The following is a 10,117-nucleotide window of genomic DNA, read 5'->3' on the forward strand; positions in this document are numbered from 1 at the left end:
TATTTTTACCATCTTAAACATTTGAAATCCTCCCCTGGGCAATTGTGACACTTCATCTTGGCTCCACCTAGGACACTCTTCAATCACTTCTCTCTTCTCCCACAGCACTCTCGTCTGTCGGCAGTATGTGGCGTCTTTGCATTACCACCAATCTCACCACAGCAAGAAAGCAACGGGTTTTGGCAAGAGAGGAGGAGACTGCCTGGCTCAAACGGGGATTGAACCCACGACTTTGGCGTTATTAGCACCACGCTCTAACCAACTGAGCTAACAGGCCTCGTGCCCGCTGTCCTCTCTGTGCTGCAAAAAATGGAATTCAGGGAAGTTTCTTTTGTCCTTTTTTGAATAGAAAGCCCTGCGATTCAGTGTACGGGCTTTCTCGTGCTGTTTAATGGTTCTTGTAACCCAAATCCTACACTGGCCTCAAGTGCCCCCCCATTTCACAGCATTTTTCAGCTGATTTCAAATGTACCTAAAGGAGAAGCATTATTGAAGACCATCAATTACCAAGAGCTTTTCGTGGTCACTTTTAATGACCACAGAGAGCTATGACCTCGGTTTTACATCTCATCCAAAAGACAGCGCCTTTTTACCACACAGCGTCTCCGTCACTATACTGGGGCATTGGGACCCGCACAGACCTCAGGGTGAGCGCCCCACCGCTGGCTCCATTAACACCGCTTCCAGCTGTAAGCTTTGCTTTTCCCTGTAGGTCACCCTCATCCGGGTACTGACCTGGCTCACAGCTTCTAAGCTTCAGTGGGTTTTCAGTTGCGAGTTGAAAGGGGATGCAAGTGATGGAGCCGCTCGCACCCGGGCCTCCCGCGTGGCAGGCGAGAATTCTACCACTGAACCACCAATGCACGCTGCAAGGGTCTACAAAAAATACGCTTTTTTACCACTCTGTGCTGGATGTTGGGTCCCAAGGGAACTTCTGGACGAGTGAGAATTTTCTGCTATCAAAATTTGGTTTCGGAGACTTTTGGCAGCCTACAGATGCAGCCATTCAAAATGCGCGGGCGATACCGCATTATTTTGCGGTACGCTGTACGCAGTCTACCGCAAGCTACCGGTAAATACCGCGAGTTACCGTAAATTCTCCTATAATACGACAAGCAAAATAATAGTATCCGGAATTTCCGCAAGGTGGAGCTAATAAAGCTCAACCTCTCATGTTTGAGCTGTGGCCATCAAAGTCTTTAACGAAGATATTACTAATAGTATTAATAATGAATGACCTTGGACAAGCTGTAAGTGTAAACTCAAAGTATTGCCCTGGTCAACATTCTTTTTTTCATTGACCGTCTTTGTAAAAGTAACACCACAGCATTTCGCAATCACGCATTTGTTTCCAATCATGCAAAGTACAGTAATTTTTGAGAATCGATTCACCATGCCTTTCACATGCTCATAAAAGAGATTGATTTAGGAACATAAACATATTACCATATGAAAACTGTACTGTATACAGTATGTATATGTATATTTAATGTCTTAACTGTGCCCGTTTAAGTATTGAATATTCATATCTAATTTTACCACTGAAGGGAAATCTTAGTAGCTGAGGATAAAAAGAATAGGAGCATACTGCAACGCGTGTGAAGGCCATAAACGATATTAATTTTGGAACATAAACATACAGTATATGGCTGGTCTCGGTACTTTAAAGAAAACATACACGAAACATGGTTTCATTATGACCAGAATCGGTCTTGAGATATTTTTAACTTGATTTACAGTATTTGAGAAGTATGTCTTAACACCGATACTACAGTGCTTAAGTACTGCTCACGTATATGTTTCTAGGTTTATATTATGCATTTCATACGGTCAAATTACTTTTGAGCAACTAATAAGAAGCGCAAAACGGTATGCGTTTTAGTTTCGTTTTGTGCTGGGACCCGTGGATTGATTAGAGATATCAAGTACATACAAGTCATTTTTTAAATGTTGTAGTTCGTCTTGAAAAAATGTTACGAGTACATCATCCATCAACAATTACACAGGTTCTGTTTTCATATTGCGGATTTTGGTTACGTAATATTATTTTCTAGATTTCACGTTGTGAATATATGATTTGGGCAAACAGAGCCGCAAAGAAGTACATTATGTTGTTGTTGTTTTTTTTGCAGTTTTATCTAGAACAAGCGATGCTTAAACCTTTGTCTGATTCTTGTGAAACTATCCACACGACAGTTACAGTACCTAGGAGTTGACTTCAGTGATGTCACTGATGGGATGTTTCTAAAAATCCATCCTCTGTAAAACGTCTTCTCTAGTTGTCCTGCATATGTATTCGCTAATGAAGCTGTGTGTTCTGAGCCTGGATCTCTACATTTCTGTATGAACCAGCTTAGAGGGCTAAAGACAGCTTGTGTTTAAATTGAGTGTAAGGCAATTTATGCTTCTAAAGTCATGGTCAGCATTTATTATTGTACTGTGCTGTAAACTTGTTCTGTGCCTAGTCACATTATTTTATAGCGTTTTTATAGTGTTATCAAATCCGGTGGTGCTGTGTGTTAGTTTCCTGACTCCCATGTCACATGGTCTGTGATTGAAACCTGTGAAACCGGTTTAATTCGTCACAGCCAGCACTCCGGCAGAGAGGGGGTTGTACTCGTAAAGTAGAAGCAGGCGAGATTTCCAGCGAAAGACACCTCCCCCCCACCCTCATACGATTCGCATTGTAATTACACATTGTAATTGTATTACACATTGTACACATGCTTAAAAGAGAAGAGAGAAAACGCAAGCCTTCTTCAGGTGTGAGGGTCTTCTGCTCAGAATGAAACGCTAAAATGTAATGTAGGCTCTGAATGGGTTCAATTATGATTTGGGCTTGATTAAGGTCGCTGCCTTTCATCTAAAACCCTACTTGAATCCTTCGAAACTAAAAATCAGTGTTTGTGAGTTCTAAATAAAGAGGTATCCAGGTAACAGTGAAACGGGCGGACAGTCTGGGGAGATCGCCCGTTTTCCATGTAAATAGTTCCCTGGTTCCGCACCCCTTGGTGTTTCTCTCGCTCTCTCTCGGGTCACCTGATCATTAGCTCAAAAGATTTCAGTGCTTTGTGTATATTCTAATGGTAGTGGGGGCAGGGTGTGTGCGAACAGGTTTGGTTGAAATTGCATTGGAGATCTATGTTCTTCACACCTGAAACATTTCCTCTGAAAGCATTTTCTTCGCTGTTTAACCGATCTTGTTACAGCATGTTACAGTTTACTATTATTAACCATATTAATTTTAAGTGCTTAATGCCATTTTTTGACCAGGCACGAATATTCTTAAGTCCATATCTTCGCAAGGGAATCAGTGCGAATTGCAATACTAATTAAATTAAAACTACTAACTACTAACTAATACTAATTAAAACAAACCAGAAACGTGTTGTTCTGTCTAATGACATTACAAGTGGAAAGATTACAGATTTTAATCGTCTTTAATTTTGTTACGTTATACATTTTAGAAACGTTTCATCCATACAAACACCACAAAACTATTTTCGATTGTATTTCTGAATAGTATGTTACACTTAGTTCACTGTTTTAAATACATCTAATTAAGAAAGTTAGGTGTTAGCATAAACTATTAGCAATCAATAATATTAAATTAAAGTTAAATACAAAACTAAAGAAAAAATAGGGTTAAATATAATTCAAAATATTTTGCTAACAATGTTAACTGTTTATGAATAATAAAATGTATTAACTAAGGAGTAGGATGGCACAGTTGTTAGTATGTTTTTTGTTTTGTTTCTTTTTCATAAATACAACAGTAGTACCTGATGTCTGAAGTGGAAATCTAATAAGTAAATTGATTCTTAAAAATGTAGAGAGCTTTGAAAAAAATATATTGGCGCTTTTAGATAATATATTTCAAGGATGTAACTGCTGTGCTACAGTACGTGCAGAATTTTAGAAATCATTTTTTGTCAACAAAGTACACTGTTTAGGTTAGTTTAGAAGACAATGTACCAAAACAATATATGCTGTCTGGGTCATTAGAATTAGCTGAAAGTAACTGATAAGCTTTGAATAACAAATCTAGTTTTTCTTCTCTCGCTCTATGATGTAATCTGTTTTCTCTTAGAGAAAGGGGAAGTTTTAGAAGGGACCAAGTGCTGAACTTTTTTACAGCGCAACGTCTTATAAAAACCCTGTTCTGCTTGTAACAAATTGAGTCTCTGGTTGCACTTTGCGAAGTGGTAGCAGGGCTCCCAATATTGCAATATTGAAATAAAGACCTTACTCAGGTGAGAACTCTCTCTTGTGGCTTCCTTGATAGTTATATTTCCATGACATGTCTCAGTGGCTTTCAAAATTAAATTATGCATGCAAACCTGTGAACTAGAAAGATAACTAAGATACCCATCCATTTATAATGGTGGCGAAGTGGTTAGCATTGCTATCTTGCAGTACTGGGGTCCTAGGATCAATTCCTGCCATCCTGTGTGTGGGGGTTTTACATGTTCTCTCTGGGTTACATGGTTTTTCTCCATATGTGTGATATGACTCCCTCTCGCACTCCGAAACATACTGGTAAGTTAATTGGTTTATGGGAAAACTGGCCCTGGTGTGTGTGTGTTTGTGTCTGTCTGTCCTGTGATGGACTGGCGCTATGTCCAGGGTCCGTTGCTTACTGGGATAGGCTCCAAATCCTCTGTACTGGATAAAGAGATTAGAAATGGATGGAAGTAAAGGCACTGTGTGGATGGAACTATACACAGTGTTAGAAACCCACGATGAAATGGCAGCATCTCACTGAGAATAAAATATTTAATAGTGCTGGCTTAAGGAAACAGCCTTTCCACCTCTCTTGCACATCAGTATCCATACCTAGTTATTTAAACAAATTGCCTCTAATTATAAACATCTTAATGTGCTGGCTCTGTGGATCCGCATCAGCTATGTTTGCCCATTCCTTCAATTCATGTGCATCCAACACACAGTTCAATGCCAGCAACTACACATAATCTAAAATACAATCCTTATTTCAGTATCTATGTAAACATATAGTCTGTTAACTTCATCATCTTCATCAAAAGTATGCCTAACCCCATTAGGAAGTGTTCTTGTTATAAGTGTATTCCTCAGCTTTCCCCAAATTATCTTCTTCTTGCCAACATCTCTAGTCTTTTATCCTGCAATAACTCAGCCAACACTTAAATCTCCAAAAGCTGCTTGTGTTAATTTCTTTAAATCACAAATATCATGTGTAAATACTGGCCATGTAATACTCTGCATTGTGGAATAATAGTTTATTTTAAAGGGAACTAGAGAAATCAAGAAAGGCTTTTTTTCTAGAATTAATAAATGCACATCCTGTTCACTGGTGAAATTAAATCCACACTGAGCAATCTTCAATATGTTCAGAATATGACAGCAAGAATCCTATCAGGGATGCATTACACCTGTTTTCAAGTCCTTGCACTGGTTACCTATCAGATTTCGAGTCAACTTCAAAATCCTTATCCTCCTTATACAGATGCAGCCATTCAAAGTGCGCGTTACAGACACGTACCGCAGGTGGCGTCGCTCAGTGTGACGCAAGATGACGCGTGGCACCGCAGTACGTGATTGGTTGACCAACAGGGGCACTCGTGGTACGTTGGTTTGTCGTAGAAAGACTTACAGTACAGTAAACGTCTTTGCTGTGCCCGTTGTAGATATTGAATTTTACCACTGAAGGGAAATCTTAGTAGCTGAGCATAAAAAGAATAGGAGCATACTGTAACGCGTGTGAAGGCCATAAATGATATTAATTTTGGAACATAGACATACAGTATATAGCTTTTCTTGGTACTTTAAAGAAAAAAATACACACCAGTATTCCATTTCTCCCTAACGATTTTAAGCATCGAAGTATTTAACTAGCATGTGAAATAGCGTGTGAAAAAGTGGTAGTTTTAAGCTTTTCTGCTAATATAATATGGAATCGCGTATCTAAAGAATTTAATAACGGTATTCGTGTGCTGCGACAGGGCTGTGTAGGGCTGTTTCGCCTGCCTGTTCATGCGTGCTGTCTTGTAGCCGACTGGTCTAGGTGCGTGACTACCAGCGGGCAGGTTGTGTGTTCGAATCCAGCTGGTGCTAGACTCTTCTTTTAACAAACATTTCTTCGAAAAAATAGAATAGCGATATTATGGACAATCAATTGACTTTTATATTTCAAACTATCGCAACATGATCGATATTTGCGATATTTTGAACATATCTTCCCTTCTGACAGTGGCTCCTGCTTCTATTGTGTGTGTGTGTGCAACAGAGTAAATTTTTATAGAGAAATGGAGGCTGGACAGTATGCGTTACAATATAAACATTTATATTGATTTAAATCGTGTTCTGATTTAAATCGCAAACGCGTGTTTAATTATATGTGTTTTTTAATCATAATCAGGCTAATGCAACATAAATTGATACAGTATCTTTGTCTTCTAAGTATCTTAATAAACTTTCAGCATAGCTTTCTACCCGTCAAGATTTATATTTCTTGGGATTTTGGGATCAAATGTGGAAGGATTAGATTATAATCGTTTTTATTTGTCAAATACGTGATTGTATTTCTGAATGTTATGTGACACCTACAGTAGTTCACTGCTTTAAATACATCGAATTAAGAAAGTTATGTGTAGCACTTTAGAACTTTTTTCTGAACCAGGGAAAATCTGATCATGTTTCTCTATAACAATAATAAAAAACTTTATTTTACATATCGCCTTTAAAAGTGGCATCTCAAAGCAATACAGTAGATCGAAAAACAGTTAAAAGGGACCAAATTAAATACCAGACAATCGCAAACGCGTTTTCAATAAAATTATTTTATTCATTCAGCAGTTTGTGAGAGGGACATCCAGCAGGGAGAGACACACACACCGGTTTTCATTGACAAAATTGTTTTTTTTCAATTCCTCTTGTCTAACAGGAATGTTTTGTTTGTGGACAGACTGTTAGACAAGAGGAAAAGACCGCCTCCTCCTATGAAGCATTAATCGCGTATCTAAGGAAAATTGCAGTATACCTTTGTTCATGCACATCATTATACAGTACAGTATCTCAATTTGTATTTCGATTAAAAAAAATCGTTTGCCCAGCCACTACTGTTGTTATTGTTTTTATCCTGTAAAGCGTTTCCTTTTTCTGCGTTTTCCATTTCCTTTTTCTGATCACTCGCTTTCTGGATACACATCTCACCTGTCCTGTTCTTTGTTTTCCTGGTTTGCTGATTATGCCTGCTGCGGTCCACTCCTACCCTCACACCTAAAGAATACTATTTTAAATTTCTTGGCGCAGTTCATTAACCCTTGTATGTGCTGTCCGCGCCGAAAATGCAATTAAAAAAAAGTCAAAAAACGCACTCAAAATACAATTTATAGCTTAATAAGATACACTCCACAGGCAAATTTAATTGTGTGTTAGTTTCCTGACTCCCATTATTTAAACTGCGACACTGATCATTCATCTCTAAATAAACTTTATTTTATATAGCGTTTTATGCGAATAGGTAATTAGATTGCTCATAAACCTAATCTCTTTTTCTACATAAACACAGCGTGATTGCTCTCTGAAAATGCTTTTCCTTTATTTTTAAAGTAGGCTCAGATTTCAACTATAGATCGTATTATTATAAACTTTCTTGGAAAAATGTATTTTATGTAAACCATGTTTGCTATTAATTTATTTAGGGCTAAAATACGTTCATTGTCTTCCAATCGAGTCGAGTCGACATTGGAAGCCTGCCACACCCGGACTGTTAAACCAACGCATTAGCACGTCAAAGCCCGTATTGGTATTGAGCCAGTATTGTCTTTAGTATTCCCCCCCTCTCCCCTCAATTCAATTCAATTCAAGGTGTTTTATTTGCATGACAGATGGGTACAAGCAGTGTTGGGTATGTATGTTGTAATGCTTTCGGCAGACAGGCACTGTGTAAGAGCCGGCGCACCAGAGGAGCGCACTGAGGGAGCGTCTGCATTTATAACTTAGTTTTTAAAATTAGTCAAGCAATATGAAGCATCTCCTTTTACGTTTAAGTCCCTTAAATACATTGAGCACAGCTTTCTCATCACTTAAGATTGCTTTTGATACCATCCTTACACAAAGCAGAAGGGAGATCTTAGTGCCTGAGCATAAAAAGAATAGGAGCATACTGCAACGCGTGTGAAGTCCATAAACGATATTAATTTTGGAACTTAAACATACAGTATATGGCTGGTCTCGGTACTTTAAAGAAAAAAATACACACCGGTATTCCATTTCTCCCTAAACATTTTAAGCATCGAAGTCTTTAACTAACGCGATACCGGAGTCAACAAGCATACTTTTAGAATTTGATTAAAAGGGAATATAATATGGAATCGCATATCTCAAGAAATTAATAACGATATAATTATATTCATGTTGCAAAAGAACTGCAACGGACATAAAAACTCCCTTGCTTTTAACAGAGCGTTCCATAATTTCTAACTACGAAAATGCCAGGTGAAAGGATTTGTAAACATATTTTGTTAAAGCGAGTCAGTTTTTTCCGCAACACATAAAAGACATTTTTCCAAGAAAGTTTAGCCTTTGTCACTAATGAAACCACTAAATAAAGACATAAATCTAGAAATCTTAAGATTTGTTTTATTTAATGTTGGTAGCAGGATGAACTGTCAGAGTGTATATTTTGTCGCAGAGTTGCTGCAAGATGTTAACAGTGAAAAAGGTATTTAGAAATGAGTTATTTCAAGATGAAAATTTTCAGAATAATTGCAAATCTAGCAGGATAGAGAAAGCACAGAAAACTGGCAGTTAGATTGATCAGACTAGTATGAAAAGTCATTTAGCAAAGGGAATGAGAAGAGTGACAAACTAGTATACTTTAGATCTTTTTAAATCTGATCATGTTTCCCTATAACAATAATAAAAAACTTTATTTGATATATCACCATTAAAGGTGGCATCTCAAAGCAATACAGTAGATGTAAAAACAGATAAAAGGACCACAGATTACAAAGTAAATGCATATAAGAAAGACAAGCAGTTAGAGGTGCTACCAAAATTAGAAAATGAAGCAGATACAGACACTAAGTCTTCTGAAAAGAAAGGTTCTGAGGTTAGATTTAAACTGGCCCTGGTGTGTGTGTGTTTGTGTCTGTCTGTCCTGTGATGGACTGGCGCTATGTCCAGGGTGTATTCTGCCTTGTGTCCGTCGCTTACTGGGATAGGCTCCAAATCCTCTGTACTGGATAAAGAGATTAGAAATGGATGGAAGTAAAGGCACTGTGTGGATGGAACTATACACAGTGTTAGAAACCCACTATGAAATGGCAGCATCTCACTGAGAATAAAACATTTTATAGGGCTGGCTTAAGGAAACAGCCTTTCCACCTCTCTTGCACATCAGTATCCATACCTAGTTATTTAAACAAATTGCCTCTAATTATAAACATCTTAATATGCTGGCTCTGTGGATCCGCATCAGCTATGTTTGCCCATTCCTTCAATTCATGTGCATCCAACACACAGTTCAAAGCTAGCAACTACACAAAATCTAAAATATGAGCTCTACTTGCCACTTACAATACCAACAGTACCAGCTAACTTTAGTAGTGACATTTTCATGGATCTTTTTAACAATAAAATTTACAACATCAGACTTCAGACACAATTAAACAGGGCTCAAAAAAGTCTGGTACAAACATTTTCAGCATGGAATAAACCTTTACTTTAATGGTATAAACCTTAAATGGATTCATATTCTCAATAAGATTTGGTGCTCAGTAACATGACTTAGAAAATGACAGAAGACATACGTATCATGCTTATCCTTCTATTTTTCATAATTGTAAACTCCTTAAGGCAGTTACATTTTCTCTGTTCTGACCTGGAGTTACAGAGAAATTTAAATTCTAATAAGAGATTTGTAATGAGGAAAGTCATACCAATCACTCATACCAGGATTTGCAATCACAATACAAATACTTTCTTTCTGTATGTGTTTATTTTGCAGTTTGAGTCTATGGCATTCCTTTGGGGGTCTATACTCCAAGGCATGACTTTTTTATGGGAGCATGACATTTTTTTAAAGTCTTTTAATGCAAGCTTCATATAAACCCTTAGCAGTGGTTACTGTCTG

The sequence above is a fragment of the Atractosteus spatula genome, assembly GCF_055471065.1.
Source record: "Atractosteus spatula isolate fAtrSpa1 chromosome 16 unlocalized genomic scaffold, fAtrSpa1.hap1 SUPER_16_unloc_2, whole genome shotgun sequence".
NCBI classification, from domain to species: Eukaryota; Metazoa; Chordata; class Actinopteri; order Semionotiformes; family Lepisosteidae; genus Atractosteus; species Atractosteus spatula.